Source organism: Agelaius phoeniceus, chromosome 8 (assembly GCF_051311805.1).
Source record: "Agelaius phoeniceus isolate bAgePho1 chromosome 8, bAgePho1.hap1, whole genome shotgun sequence".
Taxonomy (NCBI): domain Eukaryota; kingdom Metazoa; phylum Chordata; class Aves; order Passeriformes; family Icteridae; genus Agelaius; species Agelaius phoeniceus.
Genome location: NC_135272.1, coordinates 38,172,163 through 38,190,564, shown reverse-complemented (window position 1 = coordinate 38,190,564; position 18,402 = coordinate 38,172,163). Strand labels below are relative to the sequence as shown.

General features: G+C 38.3%; 1 protein-coding gene and 1 long non-coding RNA gene across 4 annotated transcripts in view; one reads left to right on the top strand and one right to left on the bottom strand.

The window, feature by feature from the left end:
- Positions 1-18,402, top strand: part of SLC44A5 (solute carrier family 44 member 5) — a 71,016-nt gene that overhangs the window by 13,264 nt on the left and 39,350 nt on the right. The window lies entirely within an intron of this gene.
- Positions 8,871-12,427, bottom strand: LOC129123794 (uncharacterized). Its single transcript, XR_013183178.1, has 2 exons — positions 12,105-12,427; positions 8,871-9,903 (listed from the first exon to the last, which is right to left on the bottom strand). It is a non-coding gene; the product is annotated as an uncharacterized LOC129123794 (long non-coding RNA).

The following is an 18,402-nucleotide window of genomic DNA, read 5'->3' as shown; positions in this document are numbered from 1 at the left end:
TTATTTTCATTTTTTTTATGCCCCTAGTTCAGTTTATAGATCACTCTCTTCACCTTAGGCAAGCCCAAACTGGGTTACTAGAGTAAAGAAAACCTTCCAGAAAATACTAAAAGGGCAGTCAAAAAAATTCTGATACTTTGGCATCAGTTTCTCTGGCATGAGGTCTGCTGCTTAAAGCATGAGAAAGTCAAAATTTCTTGCTATTTTTAATGCATATGTTTGCAGCTTTTCTTGGAATTCTGTAGTAATTGCCACACAAATTTAGGTTGCTCTTTAAGAACCCCATCTGTCTTAAAAAAAAAAAAATACAATATAGAAGCAGTAGAGAAAGATGGAGTTTCTGAACCATTATTTCTGACTAGTTCAAGTCTCATTCAACTTACAAGAAAGACTTAACCCAGGCCCTTTCCTGTGGCACCCATACAGATACCTGTCTTTAATTGAGCAAGTTAAAAAAGATTTGCAAGATTTAGAATCTCAACTTTCAAATTCATAATGCTGAATTATACACAGGAAAGGAATGTATATTGAGTATTTTTCTTCTTGTAACATAAAGTCTTTTTTTGGACATTTCCTTTTATTAATCTCTCTGTCAACACAGAGTTGTTTCTACAAAAGATCTCTCTTTTTTCAAATTAGTTTCTAGTTACCTTATAATTTACAATATTGTTGGAATGTTGATGTCACTCTTCACAGTTATTTTCTGTGACAGGCTTCCAAACAGATTGATTCTTGGCTGGCAAAATGTTTTAGGAAACATGAAGAGCTGATTTTGTTTTAATGGGTGATGGTGCAGTGTAAATGACACAATTTCAGAGGAGACTAGACAAATGCTACTGCTCACTGAGATATTTAATTAGTGCTATGTATTCAGGTATAGAAAGTAGATTTAGTATGCAGCAGTCCCTTTATTTGATTGGTCTTTATGTACCTTCTTACATGGCCTTTTGATTTTGGACCAGCTCTTCACATTAAAAATGTATAAAACATTTTTATCTCTAAGGGTGAACAGAATGGAAATGTCATTCAGGAGCAGTCTTGTTTCATAAATGGCAGTAGAATGTTAATAAAAATGTGGTTAGGAAAAGAAGGGAGAATAATTTGGGGTTAAGGATGGAGAATTACTTAAGAATGTGAACTAGGAAATGAGGGTTGAAGGACATTGACAGAACAGAAGGAAACAGATTACAGGACCTGGGACCTTGGAGGTTACAGATAATGGAAATAGCACTTATGAATCCTTGAACATGTTCTACTTATTTTTTAGCCAGAAGAATTCCATGAAGATGTCCCTAGTACGAAGGGATTGCTCTCTTAGCAGAACAGTCACTTCCGCTCAACTGGAAAGAATGTATGTAGCCTGCTAGCTAAATATAGGTGACAAAATGTGTTATTATTCAATAACATGTGGACACATGTCACCTTGAGTGTTAAAACCTTGCATTTTAGAGTCACAGTGAAAAAAATCCTTCCAATTAAAATTTGAAATCTATGTGTGTGTATGCTCACAGACCACACATGGAAATAAAAAGTAGGTAAAATAAAATTGTTGCAAAATTGTTAATTAATAGTTTGGGGTGTTTTAGCTTCTCCAGAGATCTGGAATGCTTAGTGAGTGCTGATAATAAATTCACATATTTCGCATTTATACATAATATAGTACAGCTATAATGTCTTTCTCCTCACTTTCCATTTTTTAGAGATGGGTGGATTAACGGAACATAGGAAAAAGTAGGGTACAAGCATGCACTGTGAAATCTTCCCTCTACACACTGAGGTTTTGTAATACCTTTTGTTTGCATCAACCAGAGGTTCATTGGAATGAATACTGTGGTGTGGTGTCTCATTGGAGAAGGCAAATTCAGACTGCAGACCATAACATTTCTGTTGATGTACAATTCCTTCAAGGTCTCAAGAGATGAAATTAGGTGTCCTGTGGTAATGCCTTCTTAGGCATTACCTACAGAGTTTAAGCACAGTATCTGAAGGTACACGTGTCCTGAGGGCATTTGCTTAGAATCCCATTGGGAAAGACAGAGTAGAATTCTTCATGGCACCAAGAGCAGAATTACTAGCCACAGAAACCTTACTGCTATAAATTCCATGTAGCAAAGCATGTTAGCAGCACCTTTATAGCTGAATGTTAAGCTTACCTGTTTTCAGTCCACCTCTTTGGTATGTGTGTACTAGCAACTGGCTTCAAACATTGCACAGAAAAGTGTAAGTAACTTGGGTGTTAATGTGTACCACTTCAAAAATTGCAGTTTTAATGGGGACATGTAACAACAACATCAATAATAACAATGTATTAGTTGTTTATTAGTAGTATACTATTTCATGACTTTTCTTTTCAGTGGCAGATGACCCTAAGAAAAAAGCACTGTAGTTGATTCAGCAATAAAACTGTAATGCTAAAAGCTCAAATTTAAATTTTTTTTCTGCTTCCAGTTACTAGGATTTCACAGTTTTCACAGGATATTACAACCTTATCACATATAAGAGCAGAAACTAATTTCCAGTTATTATTTATGTGATTATTAATATTTACCAAATATAAGACATCAATTTCTAGGAATGAGTGGGAGATTAAACCAGAGATTAACTTCTAGGCATCTGGGCCTAATATTAAGCATTTTTAGCTAAGAAAATAGTACCAGAACTTCCAGTCAGCAAGTTCTTATATAATTATGATTTTATTGCTTACTTATTCTCAAGATGTTAAGGTACATCTGCAGTGCATAAAGCTGAGTCTAGGACTGTAAAATGCTTGGGTTTTGTAAGACCTTGCGACTTTTTTTAAGGAGATGAGACTTGTTCTACTTCTGAGACTGGGAAGGAATTTTCTGATCTTTCATCAGAGTAAATCAAATTCTTATTCCTACGGATTCCATCTTCTCATATTTTTTCACAACTCTCTTAAAAACTTTTTTGGTGTTGCTAAGATTAATACATATTCTGAGAATCTCCCCAAATCCCCCAAATCTTATTTTGCCTCCTATTTTGGTCTGGTTTTGATTTGTCTGAGATATTTCTTCTACACAAGTTACTTGTCAGTCTGTTAAATATTCATGTGTAAACATTCACATTAAATGTTCGTATCTACAGTGGGCTGCAATTCCTTCCTTCCTTCCTTCCTTCCTTCCTTCCTTCCTTCCTTCCTTCCTTCCTTCCTTCCTTCCTTCCTTCCTTCCTTCCTTCCTTCCTTCCTTCCTTCCTTCCTTCCTTCCTTCCTTCCTTCCTTCCTTCCTTCCTTCCTTCCTTCCTTCCTTCCTTCCTTCCTTCCTTCCTTCCTTCCTTCCTTCCTTCCTTCCTTCCTTCCTTCCTTCCTTCCTTCCTTCCTTCCTTCCTTCCTTCCTTCCTTCCTTCCTTCCTTCCTTCCTTCCTTCCTTCCTTCCTTCCTTCCTTCCTTCCTTCCTTCCTCCCTCCCTCCCTCCCTCCCTCCCTCCCTCCCTCCCTCCCTCCCTCCCTCCCTCCCTCCCTCCCCTTCCTTCCTTCCTTCCTCCCTCCTTCCCTCCCTCCTTCATGTCATTTATGTATAACGAGCGTGTTGTATTCTGGAGCTGCTGTGAAGTCTGTAAGAATATCTCCTCCCTCTTACAAAATAGTGAGGGTCTGATTCAGCATCTGTATTTAACCAAATGTCCAGTTTTTGGATCCTGAACACTTGTTAAGATGCAAGGAAGGCCCATGGCCCATTCCTATAATGAAGCAGATACTGGGCTGGGTTATCACTGAGTACCCTTTCTTTTGAACAATAAGAAGCATTCCCAGAAGATCTTATCTTTTGTGGTCACGTCTTCATTAATTCTACATATAGCTGATACACATCCAATGATTCATATATATGGGCTTTAGTCCTATAATAATTTCAGCCTAGATGTGGATTTACATCTAGGATTATACTTTTCAGTTGTTTTGTTCTAAATTGATACACCAACAGCAATAGAAGACAAGTTCCAAATTAGGTTTAGGTTACGCATCACAAAATGGAAAATCTTCAAACGAGTTATAATAAATCTAGTCTTATACAATGAGCATCTCATGTATTTTTCTATTGAAATGGAGGGGGAATCTGAGCCAGTTCTGTGCTTTAGACACTAACTTGACACCTGCTTCTGCAAGAAATGAGTCGTTTCCTAGAAAGACTTTTCTCATAATGCACAGCGCTTGGTATAGTAGCATCGCAAGTCAGTCTGTGTACAGGTTTAGGAGTCACTGTGTATCAGTTTTTACAGATATCTAGCTAACTTGAAATTTTCCAGACTTAGTCCTCTTACATCCAAACTTATTCAGTTTTCAGATCACCATTCACTTAATAATTTCGTTGTTGTAACACCTAATAATGAAATGTATGGAGACATTGTTTTCTGCATTAGTGTGTAACAATCTCTCATTAATTGTGTGTGTTGGAAATGCCAAGAAGTTCTTTGAGGAATAAAAACCTGTAACTAATAGTGGATTATTTATTTGCTAACAGTCCTAGGAATCGAACCTGGCTCAAAGGATGCACACTAACTTAGCATAATATGTTGTTCCTTTAGAAGCCTATAGAAAACAGAAACCATCAGTAGTCACAGTCCTCTTCTTTTGTCTAAGGACACAGTAGGCTTTGTGTAAAGTCAAGCTTTTGATTCCAGAGTATTTTCTTTTATGAAGACAAAATAGAGAATACAGTAGAAGTCTGTTTTTATTAATAAGTGAAAAAACTTGGAATAAAGGGTTACTTCTGACCCTTTCTAAGCAACTGTATTTGCTCAAATATATTATTAAATTGAATCTGCCTGTATTATAATTTAGAGAATATATTCACTGTTCCAGACACAGAGCCACTGTTAACACTGCTAAGACTACAGAGCACATCCTACAGTAAGTGGCAGAAGTTTCAGAAATGAAGGCAAAATAAATGAAAATGTGCCTGCCAGTTAAAATACTGCATCTAGTTAACATAGCCTTACAAACTCTTAATTGTCACTGCATATCTAATGGTTCAGAAACAACCAGGAACTGGTGCTTTGTTCATTATACCAGACAGTATGCTGTACAGAGACTGTGCCGAAAGGCAGGCATTCATAATAATAATGCATTTTATGTACAATGTTAAATAAACATAAATACTTATGACTCACCAAATCCCCATCAGAACGGTTTTATTTCTGTATTCTAATAGCATACTGAGTACTAGTAACCAGGTGCAAAAGTTGGTCACACATTTGGGCAGTGGGACTTTCAGTGAAACTGTGGGTGCTTGCTTCAAAGAATGCCCTTTTTAAAGGCAAAATAAGACATTTTCGAGCTTTGGAAATCAACATGTCATATGTTAAATTGTGCAGCTTTATGTCGGGTAATTTACCAGACACTGCTCTGCAGACATGATCTATTGGTATTCAGTAATGTTTGAGTGAAACAACCCTTCAGCTGTTGTGGAGAATATTCTTTTGAGGGAAAAAGTTTTACTAATGTTAAATATGCTTGGACTTCTGTTACATTGTTCTTTAATAAAAATTAATTAGTCACTCTCTATGTAACCATCCTGCTGCCAGATCAAGGCTTGCCTTGGGAGCTGGGCTACCAGTGCCGGGCTTGGGCTGGTCGGCAGGGTCTGTTGTACGGTGCTCAGCAGCGCCAGCAGCTCCGAGCGAGCCCGGGGCTGCTCCAGCCTGCGGCCGGCAGGCAGAGCTGACTCTGGGCCGGTGCTGCGGGCAGAGCGGTCAGGCCGCGTGGGCTGAGTAGGGTCGGACAGGAGCGCGAAGCTACCTGGGCTGTGCGTGGCGAGGGCACGGCCGAACTGCGGCTCGGGGATCAGCCCTGGCTGAGGCCTCCTCGCGGCGCTGCTCCGGAGCTTCTCCAGAGTCGGCTGACGGAGGACGTCCCGTGGCTGTGCTGAACCCAGGCCTGGGGCAGAACAAAGAGCTCACAGGGCTTGGCATTAGCGCTTCTCTCACTCAGATGTGCACCAAAAGGGCATGCCTGAGGCGTAGACCTGAACTAGGGCAGAAAATGTCTTGCTCTGCTTCCAGTTTTTCAATCTCTCTAAGCAAAAGAATGGTTTTATTTCAGAGATGGAATGCGAGGAGAATGGTGGTGACACCCACAGAAAATGTGTTGCAACAGCTTGTCATACAATAATGGCATCTAGGGACTTGTTAAAGAAACTGATTAAAATTTTACTAATTCTCCAAGCTATATAGGGATATTTTCTGGTGGTTTTCTGTCTTCTCTAGTAATTAGCCATCGTGGTTGAGTACAGCTCCCATGCTAGATTCTCATAGACCATAGGGCTAAGAGTTCCTGAAAGCTGTGCATTTAATTGTAGAGACAATTTTCCCAGAGACTTTGTGCTACTTTGTAAGACCATACTTCAGAAATTTGAGGCCCCCTTTCCCTCAGAATAAACAACTGTGGGAGTGGATATTTGTATATTCTATTTGAAAACAAAGGGTGAGAGGCAGTAGTTTGTCTTGAGTGAATCAGTATGTCTGGCTTACAATTTAAAAAAAATAAATTGTAATTTCTTAATGTTATATTTAAAATCAGAACTTTATGTATATACTTCTTTTACAGAATACTCTCATTTAATTTTTCTGGTTTTGAACTGGTCTAAGCTACAAAGCTCTTATTCAAATGCTTCTACTTCAATAGAAGGGAAAACATAATTCGTAATGCCACTTCCAGTATTCTATTTGCATCAAAAAGAAATCTTAAATTTGCAATATAAGTTTTAAATGGAAGGTTCTAAATAGGTTGTAATAGTTGATTTCTAGTAAATACTTCTTAGTATAAAAATCAATAGGAAGTAAAAGACAATTTAAAATTGTTACTTGTTTTTAGTTCTTAATGGAAAATAGTGACAAATCTATGAATTGTCTGCATTTTGGAGTAATTAATCGTGTAGGACCATGTAGAGAGCTTTTTGGATAATTAGCTAGCTGAGAAAGGCCACTTCGATGTGATACTGTTAGATAAAGATAGGGGAAACAAGCTAGAGATTGTGAAACCAGTGTCCAATCACTGACAAAGGTCATAGTGACCTTCGCTGAAACGGGAAGATGAGAGAGAAAATCGCTTGCCAGAAAACGTAGATATTCTAGGTAGAGAAGCTAGAAGAATGCAAACATAGAAACAAAATAATCATTAGAGCATAGAAGTAGGTGTGGTTGATCTAAGTGTGCTTTAACCAATAATGAGCTCAGCTTTTGCAATATGTATAAGCTTCATTAACACCAATATAAATATGTGTGAGCTTTCAATAAACTTTGAGATTTACCATTCACGCATATTGTGTGAAGCATTTCTTCCGCCGTTCACGACAGGACCAAGAGTCCATCTTACAGAAAATGATAATAATTATCAATGGTCAGAGTCCATGAGATGTAAACTTTTTGTGGAATTTGAACCTTGTGCTAAAGGTTTAGTGGTATAAATTTTGTTAGTCCCAAAAATGAATTGTGAAAGGCTCTTAATAGTCTGCTTTACCCTTAACAATAAGTCATAACTTGTTCTGGAGCAAAAGGTTATCTTATTTATTTTACACCTTCCATTTGATTTCGGTACCAGACTCATTTAATTTTGTAATAGTAGTGTTGGGGGTTTTGTTGTTGTTTAATGAAAAACCAGAAGACAAGCTAGAGGACTGGGCAATCACCAACCATATCAAGTTTGACAAGGGCAAATGCCAGATTCTACACCTGGAATGGGCAACCCTGGATGTAGAGACAGACTGGGGAATGAGATGCTGGAAAGCAGTGCTGTGGAAAGCATCCTGGGATGCTGGTTGACAGAAAGTTGAAGTATGTCAGCAGTGCTCTGGAGCCAGGGGAGCCGACTGTGCCTGGGGCGCATCAGGCCCAGCACCACCAGCTGAGCCAAGGGAAGGATTGTACCACTCTCCTCCGCACCCTGTTGGCTTCACCTTGAGTATTGTGTGTTTTGGTTACCACAGTATGAGAAAGATATTAAGCTCTTAGAGAGCATCCAAAGAAGGGCATCAGAGATGTTGAAGGGTCTTGAGGGGAAGCTGTATGAAGGCCACTGAGGTCACTTGGTCTGTTCAGCCTTGAAAAGAGGAGAGTGAAGAGAGATTTCATGGCAGTCTACAAGTTCCTCATGCTGGGAGGAGAAGGGGCAGACACTGATCTCTTGTCTCTGGTACCCAGTGACAGGACCTGAAGGAATGGCCTGAAGTAATTTTAGGGGAGGTGTAGGGTGGCTATTAGGAAAAGGTTCACAGCACCAAGCCTGACAGAGTTCAAGAAACATTTGGACAATACTCTTGGGCATGTGATATGACTCTTGGGGATGGTGCTATGTGGGATGTTGGACTTGATGATCCTTGAGGGTCCCTTCCAACTCAATACATTCTGTAATTGTGTAAAAATTATGTTCAAATTCCTATGTTTACCTGCAGGATTACAGTTCCTCTTAAAAGTGGGGTCCTAATTGTAAAAGTGAATTTGCCAGTTTCTGAATGTGCTCAGCAGGCACTTCCTGATGAAGTAGAAGTGTCATACATCCGTACTACATCAGTAACAGGATAGTGCATACCAGGCAGAGAGTACCCGAGACATGAAGAACCATAAGGGGAAATAAAACAGAGGTAATTGTCTTTAAAATTTGGACTCCTGACAATTCATTGTCTTCAAGGCACAAGTTGCATTTTTAATCTTTAAAAGGCTGTGCAGGAAGGAGGGGAGAGAAAGGATAGAACCTTATCTTAGCATTCTGAGAATTGTGTCAGTAATACTGACTGACAAATTTTGGAATTATGGAACAACTTGAGACATGTGATAGCTATGTTCATTTTATACTGCACATTTCACTAACATGTTGCATTAGGATTTTGATATCTAGCTTTCAAAAAAAAAGCCAACTCATTAAAGGCAACCATTGACCATTCTTGGTTTAATATGCAGCTATTAGAAAAGGCCTTGGTATACAGAGAAAGATGCATCTTCAAAATTATGCATTGTGGTCAAGGCTCTGATTACTGCAGTTTCAACGTGGCTTTTGTGAATTAGACACTAGTTTATTCATAAGGTTGTGAGTCTGACTGTTCTCATGCTTCCAAAGTAATTAATGCATTTGTACAAATAAAATAGTGGCATATAGATGGTGTACACAAAGTCCAGAATAATCCAGCTCTTGTTTCATCCACCTGGCATTTTTATATGTAAAAAAACATGTAAAGTTGCACTTCTTTTCCCAGCAGCAACAGTGCTGTGTTGTGATTATAAATGGTAGATGCTGAAGTTAACACCCTCCCTCTGAGATTATAAAAGCGCTATTTTAATGATTTATTGAAAAGGTCTTGGTACGGTATCTGCATGCAGCATTTTACTGCATAAGAATAACTAGAAAATGTTACAATGATATTTTATGGTATAAACCATTTGGGGTTAGAGACTCTGCTAGGAGAAAATATCGTTAACTGCCATCTGTCATTCTAGATCAGCTGGAGTAAAGCATACTAGAAACAGAAAACTGGCATTTTCTGATCCTTGGTAGAAAGCATCTGATTATTTCAAAACACTCCTTTTTCTGGGTAAAGCATTGTCAAGGCTGTATTTTAGGTGCTGTTTTTTCTAAAGCATGAGAGTGTGTTCCAAGATCAAGAGCCCTTTCTAACTGGATTAATACATCAAAGTGTGGGGAAAAGGAAATATTTAACATAACAGTTGCATCAAACATAACTAACAGGCAGAACTTGCTTTGTTCTAGAGTTCACCCAGTCTCCTGGGCCCAATCTCACTTTGAAAAAAATGTCTTGCGGAATAGTTGAGTTTGCAGAGAAGTACTCTTCCCACACATCACACCATTTCAGAAGTATCTTGGTAGCTGTGTCTTTGCTTGGATATTCCATGAAACTTGTTGCTGCATTAGCTGCAGAACAAGAATAAGAAATGGAAGCTGGGGAAAAAAAGAACAGACAATTTCAGCTCCAAAGAAGAATTTGAGGGAACAGCTAATAAGCGCATTGAAATGGAAACTGTAAAGAAGCGCTGTATGTGACCCAAACTGCTGAGAATATTTTGTTTGTTGTTCAGAGAACTGTAAAAGTTCCACTAGCTATTGATGTTTTTGATCGCATGGTAGAATAGCAGTTCATTGATAATTTGCTTGTAATACATTAATGGTATACATTTTCAGTCCCCTTTCTGAGGGTAATCGTTTGACAACTGGTATGTTTCAATACCAGCCTAATAGCCTGTGCTGTCACTAATATTAGGAGAATGTTAGATGTGGGCCTTTGACATGAGATTATATCATGCTGGTCATGCTTTTTCTAATGTTAAGTGAACATGGACAGCGTGTTAATTGTACAGTCACCTTCAGGAAAAAATATCGCACAATCTTTGGACTGATAGTCATTTGGGAGTACGACGTGTTGTTGTCCAGTTTGTCTTGTGGCTATGTCATCATACTTTTTCAGCTACATGGCTAATTAGGAGACTGCAATGATAATAATTTTATTCTTAGAGTTTGAATTAGTGGTTAGTTTTTGACCCACAGTAGAAAACCGGTCAGCTTTCTCCACTGAACAATCACTGACCTCAGGATTCCTGGCCAATTCTGTTTATGTTGTGCACATACCCTGGACTTCTTGGGAAACAAAGGAGTCTGAATGATGGGTAAAACTAAATATTTCATGGTAGTTTGGTCTGCTTGAAACCGTAAACCCTTGCCTTTCACTGTGTTGTGTTTTTCACCCCCTCTTCCTTTATTCTGTCCTTTGGTAAGACTTGCAGCAATGGCACTTGGTTTGTGAGCAGTGCTGAATGCCCTCAGCTTCACTGTAAGTCAGCAACAGTCACTTTTGAAATTTGGACTGTGACTTGCACGTTGAGATGTCTGTCTTTGCAGCTTTGTAAAGAAAAGGACAGCTAAGTGATGAGGTGACTTGTTTATCTTGTCTACCACTCCTCTTCCCTCTTCACCCTTCCATTTTTTGCAAGTCATAAGTCAGTATCCGTAGCATAATGGCAGTCCAGAGACTTATACTGGCACATGAAAGATATTTCAAAGGCAGCTACCATTTAGTATGATTTATTTCACAGGAGAGGAATCATAAGTGTGTTTTTCTTATAGTTGCAATTTGTGTGTGCATGATTGTATGAAGCAAAGGGATGCAGAGTCCCCAGGCAGGTGCAAAGGAGAGTCTCTTAATTGCAAAAAGCAGGCCTTTTTAAGCAGTTAACCCATTATCAGTTACATAGTTTTCAAACGTAACAAACGTAATCCAATCAACCACTATAAATCATGATGTGAACGTGTCATGGTTATATAAATTGTTTTTCTGCCACCAATTCAGCTGAGTCACTTTCCCAGAGTCCTTTTTTTCTTAGCCAAAGTAGCCGGCCTGAGCCATGATTTTACAAAGGTAACAAGTCCCTTATTTTATAAGGTTTTTCCTATATGCAACATATGATATTGTAAGAAATGTTATACCTGAATCTTTCAAAGAGGAAAAAAGCCCCAGCATGCCAGTAAACCAGGTACAAGACTTACTGAAAGAGATGTTTTTGTATTAATGTCAACCTTTTGACTTATTAGACTGCTTCAACACGTGTGTCTTACAGTAATAATGTATTATTTTACATTACTAGGATTATTAGGCTGTGTCTGCATAAGGAATATTGCATGGTACTTAAAATGTACCTTAAGTTTGCCTTAAAAAATCTTCTAAGTAGAATTAAATTGACTACCACTAAACAGCAGTACATTTCAAATATTTATTTGGATTCTTTGCAAAATGACTGTAAGCTTTGAAAATTTTAGGCTTTTATATATGTTCAAGAAGTTTCTGCTTCTGAAAGGGACAGATCAGTTTTGCAGGAACTTGTGTTGGGATTTGTTTATTATCCTACTGAGAACAGATCAGAAGAATCGAAATCTTAATGTAATTTTTTTAGAGAAACATAACTAGGATGAACCTCTGTCGTAGTTTAGGGCAAATTTGGAGGAGAATTTCCAAATTAGGGCTCCTCCAGTAAGCAAACCCACACAGCCCCTCCCCCCAACCGGTTCGGGAAGGATTCCTCGGAGAGGAGTGGAAAGAACCTGTTTATTTAACAAGCACAGCACCCCCCAGCACGCAAAATGAACAATACCGGATGGCACCACTCTGAAAAAGAGATGACAAATTCAGAAAGTCTCTCTTGGGGGGTGGTCACTCTGTTCTCAGTCCCTCTGGCGCTGGGGCAGCTGCTGCAGGCCACAAGGTGCAGAATCTTGGTGTTTCCCAGGTCCCAGTCTGGAGCAGGTTTGAAATGATCAGAAAAAGGAAAGGAGAAACCGTCCAGGAAGAAATTGGACAGTTTAGCTAAACTAGCTAAAGAGCAAAAGCAAGCAGAAGCGAAGCAAGCAAGAGCGAGAGAGCAAAGCAAAAAGCCAAAGCAGCAAAAGCAAAAGCTGCAGTCTCTGTGTCCCGCCAGGCTGAGAAGAAAAACCAAAACAAAACTTTCCCTCTTCAGAGCCGGTCTTAAAGGTACAGAACATAATATCCAACATTAACTGAACACATGACTGGGCATACAAGCATCATAACGTCACCCTGGGACAACCTCTTTCAATCCTACTACACCCTGTGCATTTGTTAGCAGCCTAATTTGTTGTCTTGTGCACTTGCATCTTTGAACATTCAATTAGTACCTTGAGTACGCGGAGGCCTTACTATTGCTGAGGCCTTTTCTAGCAATATTTTGAATTACTTGAAATGACTGATGTGTCCAGTAGAGGGGAGCAGTGCCTATGCATGCAGATCCAACGGCTTGGTAATAAAAACATTATTTTCTTAAAAAGCTGTACCTATTCTAGTCACTGGCACATGTAATTGTTGACCAAACACCAGGGAAGAAACCTGAAGAAATTAATAGTTATGAACCAGAAATAGCATTTTATTGGAGTTGAGTAATATATTGCTGACCAGATGCATGTTAGTTAGTGTGCATTTTTGCTTAGCACTGTCTGTTCAGTGCCTTCTGTTCCTTTACTATATTGAGATTTTGTGAAGCAGCCTTTCACAGAGGTGCAAACTTGAATGGGAGCACAGTAAAATCAGTCATTTGGCCTCACACATTTCTTTTTTTTTTTTTTTTCCTATATGCTAAGAATGACAGGAGGTCTTGGGAGGGTAGTTAAGTACCAGGGTTCAGTCAACAGTTAATATTTTGCAGGAGATCAGTCTACATCTTCAGTGTTTGGTTGCCTGATACTGGTTATACTAAATATCTGATTTGGTAAACATTAGAACATTGCTGCTAAGTTCTCTAATAACAAAATGGGCTTTGACTTCGTATCACAGGCATCATTGGTTAAACATCATATGAGATTATTCTTCTTTGTCATTGCATACTATGCAGTGACAGGGCTGACTTAAAAGTGTTGTTTTTGTCGTTCCAGCTTGTAGTTCAGCTGTGTCTTGTACAGTATCACAGGAGTGCATATGCAAGTGTACACATTTTTCATTGCAAAATTCTACAATTGGTGTTTTAATTATATTCCACAGAGAATGGAAATTTCATTCTGGTCAGGATCACCACATATAGATTCTGTTCCTTTGTGGCTTCAAAGGAGAGATTGCCTCAGGCTTTCAGATTCACATACTGAGTATAATGCCTTGTACTTGTTTCACTATAAAAACATTACAGTATCAATGTAACCATGCTGAGACCTTCCAGCGTTACCTCTTCTGTATTTTGTGCTGTGCAGAAATACAAAAAGTACATACTAGTAAGAAATAATTTAGTAAATTATGACTACTTCTACAGATAGATTTCCACTTGACAAGATTGGAAATGCAGTATACAGCAGACAGTTTACATTTTAGACTTATATGACTTGAACTTTGGGGTGCTAGTCATATGTACAGAGGAGGAAAGATGTGGCCATCTGTTGCATGCAAAGACTATTTACTGTCACAGTAGTACAGGCTACAGAAATGTAGCTAAGAGTGTTTTACCTTATTTTCAGTTAGCAAATCATCAGGATTTTTTTGGGGTTATATTCACTTCCATATGCAGGAAGGTGCAGGTGTTTCCCTTTCTGCGTGTGCAGTGTAGGTTAGTACAAGCTGATAAGAGTCATTCCTCTTTGTACAGACTGGCTTGGGTAGGTGGACAAGGCACTGAGTGATAACTCTCTATTCAGAGAAAGGCCTGCCTACTTTGTGAATTTCTGTTCTAGTTGGAGAAGTCCTTGACAATCACCTTTATTTTTAAATCTATCTAAATAGTATTTTTGTGTATCTCTGCTTGCTGGGGTACGTGTGCTAGCTAGCAACACAGAAGTACACAGCTGGTATCTCACACAGACAGCTTACTCAACCGATCCAGGTACAGTAACATGGATAGAGATGAAGAAAACTACTATGGAAAACATGGTAATTTACTTGCTTTCTTAGAACAATTCAAAACATCTGATCTAAATCTCACATATTTCAACTGTGTAATTTCAATGGACTTAAATGGGCTTGAATGCAGACTCAAATGGTTTCCTGTAACTTCTTCAATTATTAGCAATATTGTAATTTTTTCCTGGATGTCATTTGCTAGTTTATTTAAATTGCACATCAAAGGTAAGTTTTGCATGTGTGTATGGTCGATTTTTACTTTAGGTAAGTAATTTTAGAGTTGCTCTTTAAAATTATTACAGTGATAAAGTGTAACAATTAACTTAATATGCTATTTTGGAGTCAGAATTTGTAAATACCTTGTCAGGTATTTCTGGTAATGATATTTTACTTCAACATACACAAGTTTCGTATTATAAGGCAGCCTGTAAAATAGATCTGTCTCATCTGCAAAGAAAAAAATATGATACCAGTTTTTAATCTTAGTGAAAGGTGTAAGTCCCCCCTCACCACTGCTTTCTTCCTTATGCCTACCAAACTCCTAAAGCTTGGAATTTGCTTTCTAAATATATTTGGGCTTTTATAGCTGGGGAAGTGGTTTGCTTTTACCAGGAGCAATGTAGATACTAGAAACATGAATAATTCCCACCTCAGCCCCTCAAAACATCTTCTGAATTTTTAAAGAATATTAGTAATAAAGTAGAGAATTTGAATTTAATTTAGAATTACGCCAGATAAATTAGATTAAACAAATGGCATTTTTCTTTTTTTTTCTGTTCCATGAAACTGATCACAGTTGTGATCAGCTGTAACAAGAGCTCCAGAGATCCAGACTAATTCTGACAGTGAATTCAAGTGTATTTTGAACTTAGAATGTTGTTACTGTTTCTCCCCATATTCTGTAATGAATTTATACCAAGAGCTCAGTGACAGAGGAGGTAGTTTGAGCCATGTTGCCCTACACTGTGCCACCATAAGCATACAGACTGCTGGTGTGAGGAACAGTTCTTGGAAGGAACTTGCAGTACTGCAATAATTTTATAGCTGTTAGTGGTTGTTAATTCTATTTCTTAGCATCTGTCTTCTGGCTTGTTGGAGATGAAAGTCTCCATTTGAATTAGATCTCCCTTCCTGTAGTGCTTTGTTTTTATCCTCTTATATATTAGATCCATTTGGCTCTCTGTGTGCTGAGATGTTACATTTTCCTGTTCTCTTCTCAAGTGATATTTGTATAATCCTTTCTTAAAAACTTAGTGTGATGAAAATTCCAGTGTGTGTTTCAGTATATGACTGCATCCTGAAAGATTTCCTAATGCCTAATCTAAACCATCCTTGCTGCAACTGAGGTTAGCTTATCTAACTGGTAGAGGAAACAGAACTACTGATCATTGTAAATTTTGCATGGTGATTGAAGACTGTTATTTTGTGCTCCTTTGCTTAATCACAGGCATTGAAGTTGCATTCATTTACTGCTTTTTGTAAACCTTGTAGTATCTTCTTTCTAATAAGTCCCACTACTCTCTCTAATTTGTTTGTATCTTCTGAAATTCTAGTGCCATGATCTAGAAATAGTTATTCATTTGAGGCCTCACATGTCCCCAAGCACAAGGAATAGTGACTTTTTCAATCATGCCCATCTTGAAAGAGTGGTGCTTTTTTTGCAGACATTGCTTGACTGACTCATTCTCTCTTTGTAGTGTGCTGTAATCCTTTAGGATTCTCCTCAACAGTGTTTTTGAAATCAATTGTTCCTTATGGATTCCTGAATAGAGTTTGTCTTTACAACTTTTGTTACTTTACAAAATTCACTTTGAAGTGTTGTTTATAAAAATCCTTTTTGATAAATACCTCTGTCTCCAGAACACTTGTCACCTGCACAGTTTCAAAATGTTCATTCTACTTAATTGTTCTAATTTTTAAGGAGAACATTGAATAACTTTGGAGACTAGGCTCCTCCAGTACTGGGATTGAGCTAACTACTACAATTCAAGAGTGAGAACTTGGAGTCTTTAGGGGTGACTCAATAAAAATGTTTGCCCATAAAAGCAAGTAGACTGTTAGAATTGTTAGGAATGGACTGAAGTCAGATAGAAAGAGTCATTATGGGATTATATAAATCACGTCCAATGTTCGTGGTGAATATCCTGTGCCATTCTGGCCCCTCCTTTTCTAGTGATCTGTAGTAGTGCTGTAAAGGGTAAGAAAAGGAATATAAGCATGACCAAAACTATGAAATGGCTTATGTACAAGAAACATTTGAGCAGACCAGGACATTTGAGTGTAATAATTTGTAACATTTTTGTTAGCATAACATGCTGCTGTGTTACACAGTACAGTAATAAACTGGTTGATTGCAAGCTTAAAACAGATAAAATAAATGTTTGATTGACTTGTAGTACTCTGTGATGTAGAGCATTGCAGATTGTTAAAGTATATGCAAGGTAAATAGAGATTCCTTGAATCTCAATTTTTCAATGAATGAAAAAGAAATTCACTCAGAGCTATTAAATGCAAAGTCAGTACTTTTAGTTAAGAAAAATGCAGTTGGAAGTCTCTGTAATATCAGTGTTGGGTAAATACTGCAGTATTTGCCTTGGTGTTGCATTCCTCCTCAGAGATGGCCCCTTATAACATTCAGGGTGTGGATTTGGTGGATTTTTTTGTGTGATCTGGTGTGGCTGTTCTTATGTGCTCAACAGGTCCTGTAAGAGCAAAGAACAGAAGTTCAGCTTCAGTGTGCCTTAAAGCCAGAACATGTCTATGGGGCGTAATGTTACGTATGGTTTTGTTCTGGTGGTGAATTATTTTGTAGTAGAAATATTTGTTTTGTAGGAATTTCTGTTCAAAATTGTTCGTTCAATATACAGGTGTTGGCCCAACATTAGGTATTGTGTATGGTACATTTGCTTTCCTGACCATGCATCACAGCATAGCTTATTCCACTCCCCAGCATTGCTGTCATACATCACTTCTCTAAAGTTTTAATTTTTTTGGTCTCTTCTGTATTAAGATATTTTTGTTTCAGGAGCTTGCTAAGGTGGATCTGAGTACCTCAGATGAAGGGCAAATAGGATTTTATTAACTGCTGTGTTTATTGTACTGGTGTGTGTGTGTTTTGATAAGGTTTTTCTGATACAAACCAAGAACAAATATAGTGTCATGTAGTTAATAAGCAAATTCCACTTTTGAGAAGTCGCTGACTTGTTCTCTAATTGACAAAAATAAATATTTTTCTTTGGGGCCCAGGGGAGGAAATTTAGGCTGGTAGCACCATGTAATACCAGGGATATTCAGAGGAAGAAATCCTTAAGAAAACAGTGAAAAAGCACTCCGAAGCAGTAGTTTGTGTTGTAGCTTTGACATTTGAATGAAGGAGTAATTTCTCATTGCACAGAATTTTGTTCAGTAAATCTTCACAATCACTGAACTTTGTAAGGAAAAAGTCCCCTAAAGCTGAATAGCTAGCTTCAAAAGGAAAAATCCAAATTCTGGTCTGCTGAATGAAAAGCTGCTTGTTTCTCTTCATACAGTAGCCCAATCTTTAAAATTTTGATTTGACTGTAATTTTTTATTACTCTTTACCAAGTGAGATCGTACTTTAATTTCTCTTATTCAGGTCCCCATGGGAAGCACCGGTTGGTGGGTTAGTATTTGGTGGGTTTTTAATATAGGGGTTTTTTTATGTGTTGAGTGAATCAACTGGAACTGTGCTAACCAGGATAGCCACATGAAAAACAGATCGCCCATGGACACTGTGGATGCCCCAACCCTTGCAGTGTTCAAGGGCAGGTTGGATGGGGCTCTGAGCAACCTGGTCTAGGAGGAGGTTTTCCTGCCCATGGCAGGAGGTGTTGGGACTAGATTATATTTAAGGTCTCTTGTAACCCTTTAACATTCTGTGATTCTGGAGAAAAATCAGAAGCTCTTAGCCTGTAACTGGAGAGAGGTGGGTTCATTTACTCGCTGTCAGACACACTTAGCATGTGACTGGGAGGCATAATCCTTGTCTCTCAAACACATTGGGAGCCTATGCATAGGCATAGTGATAGGATGTACAT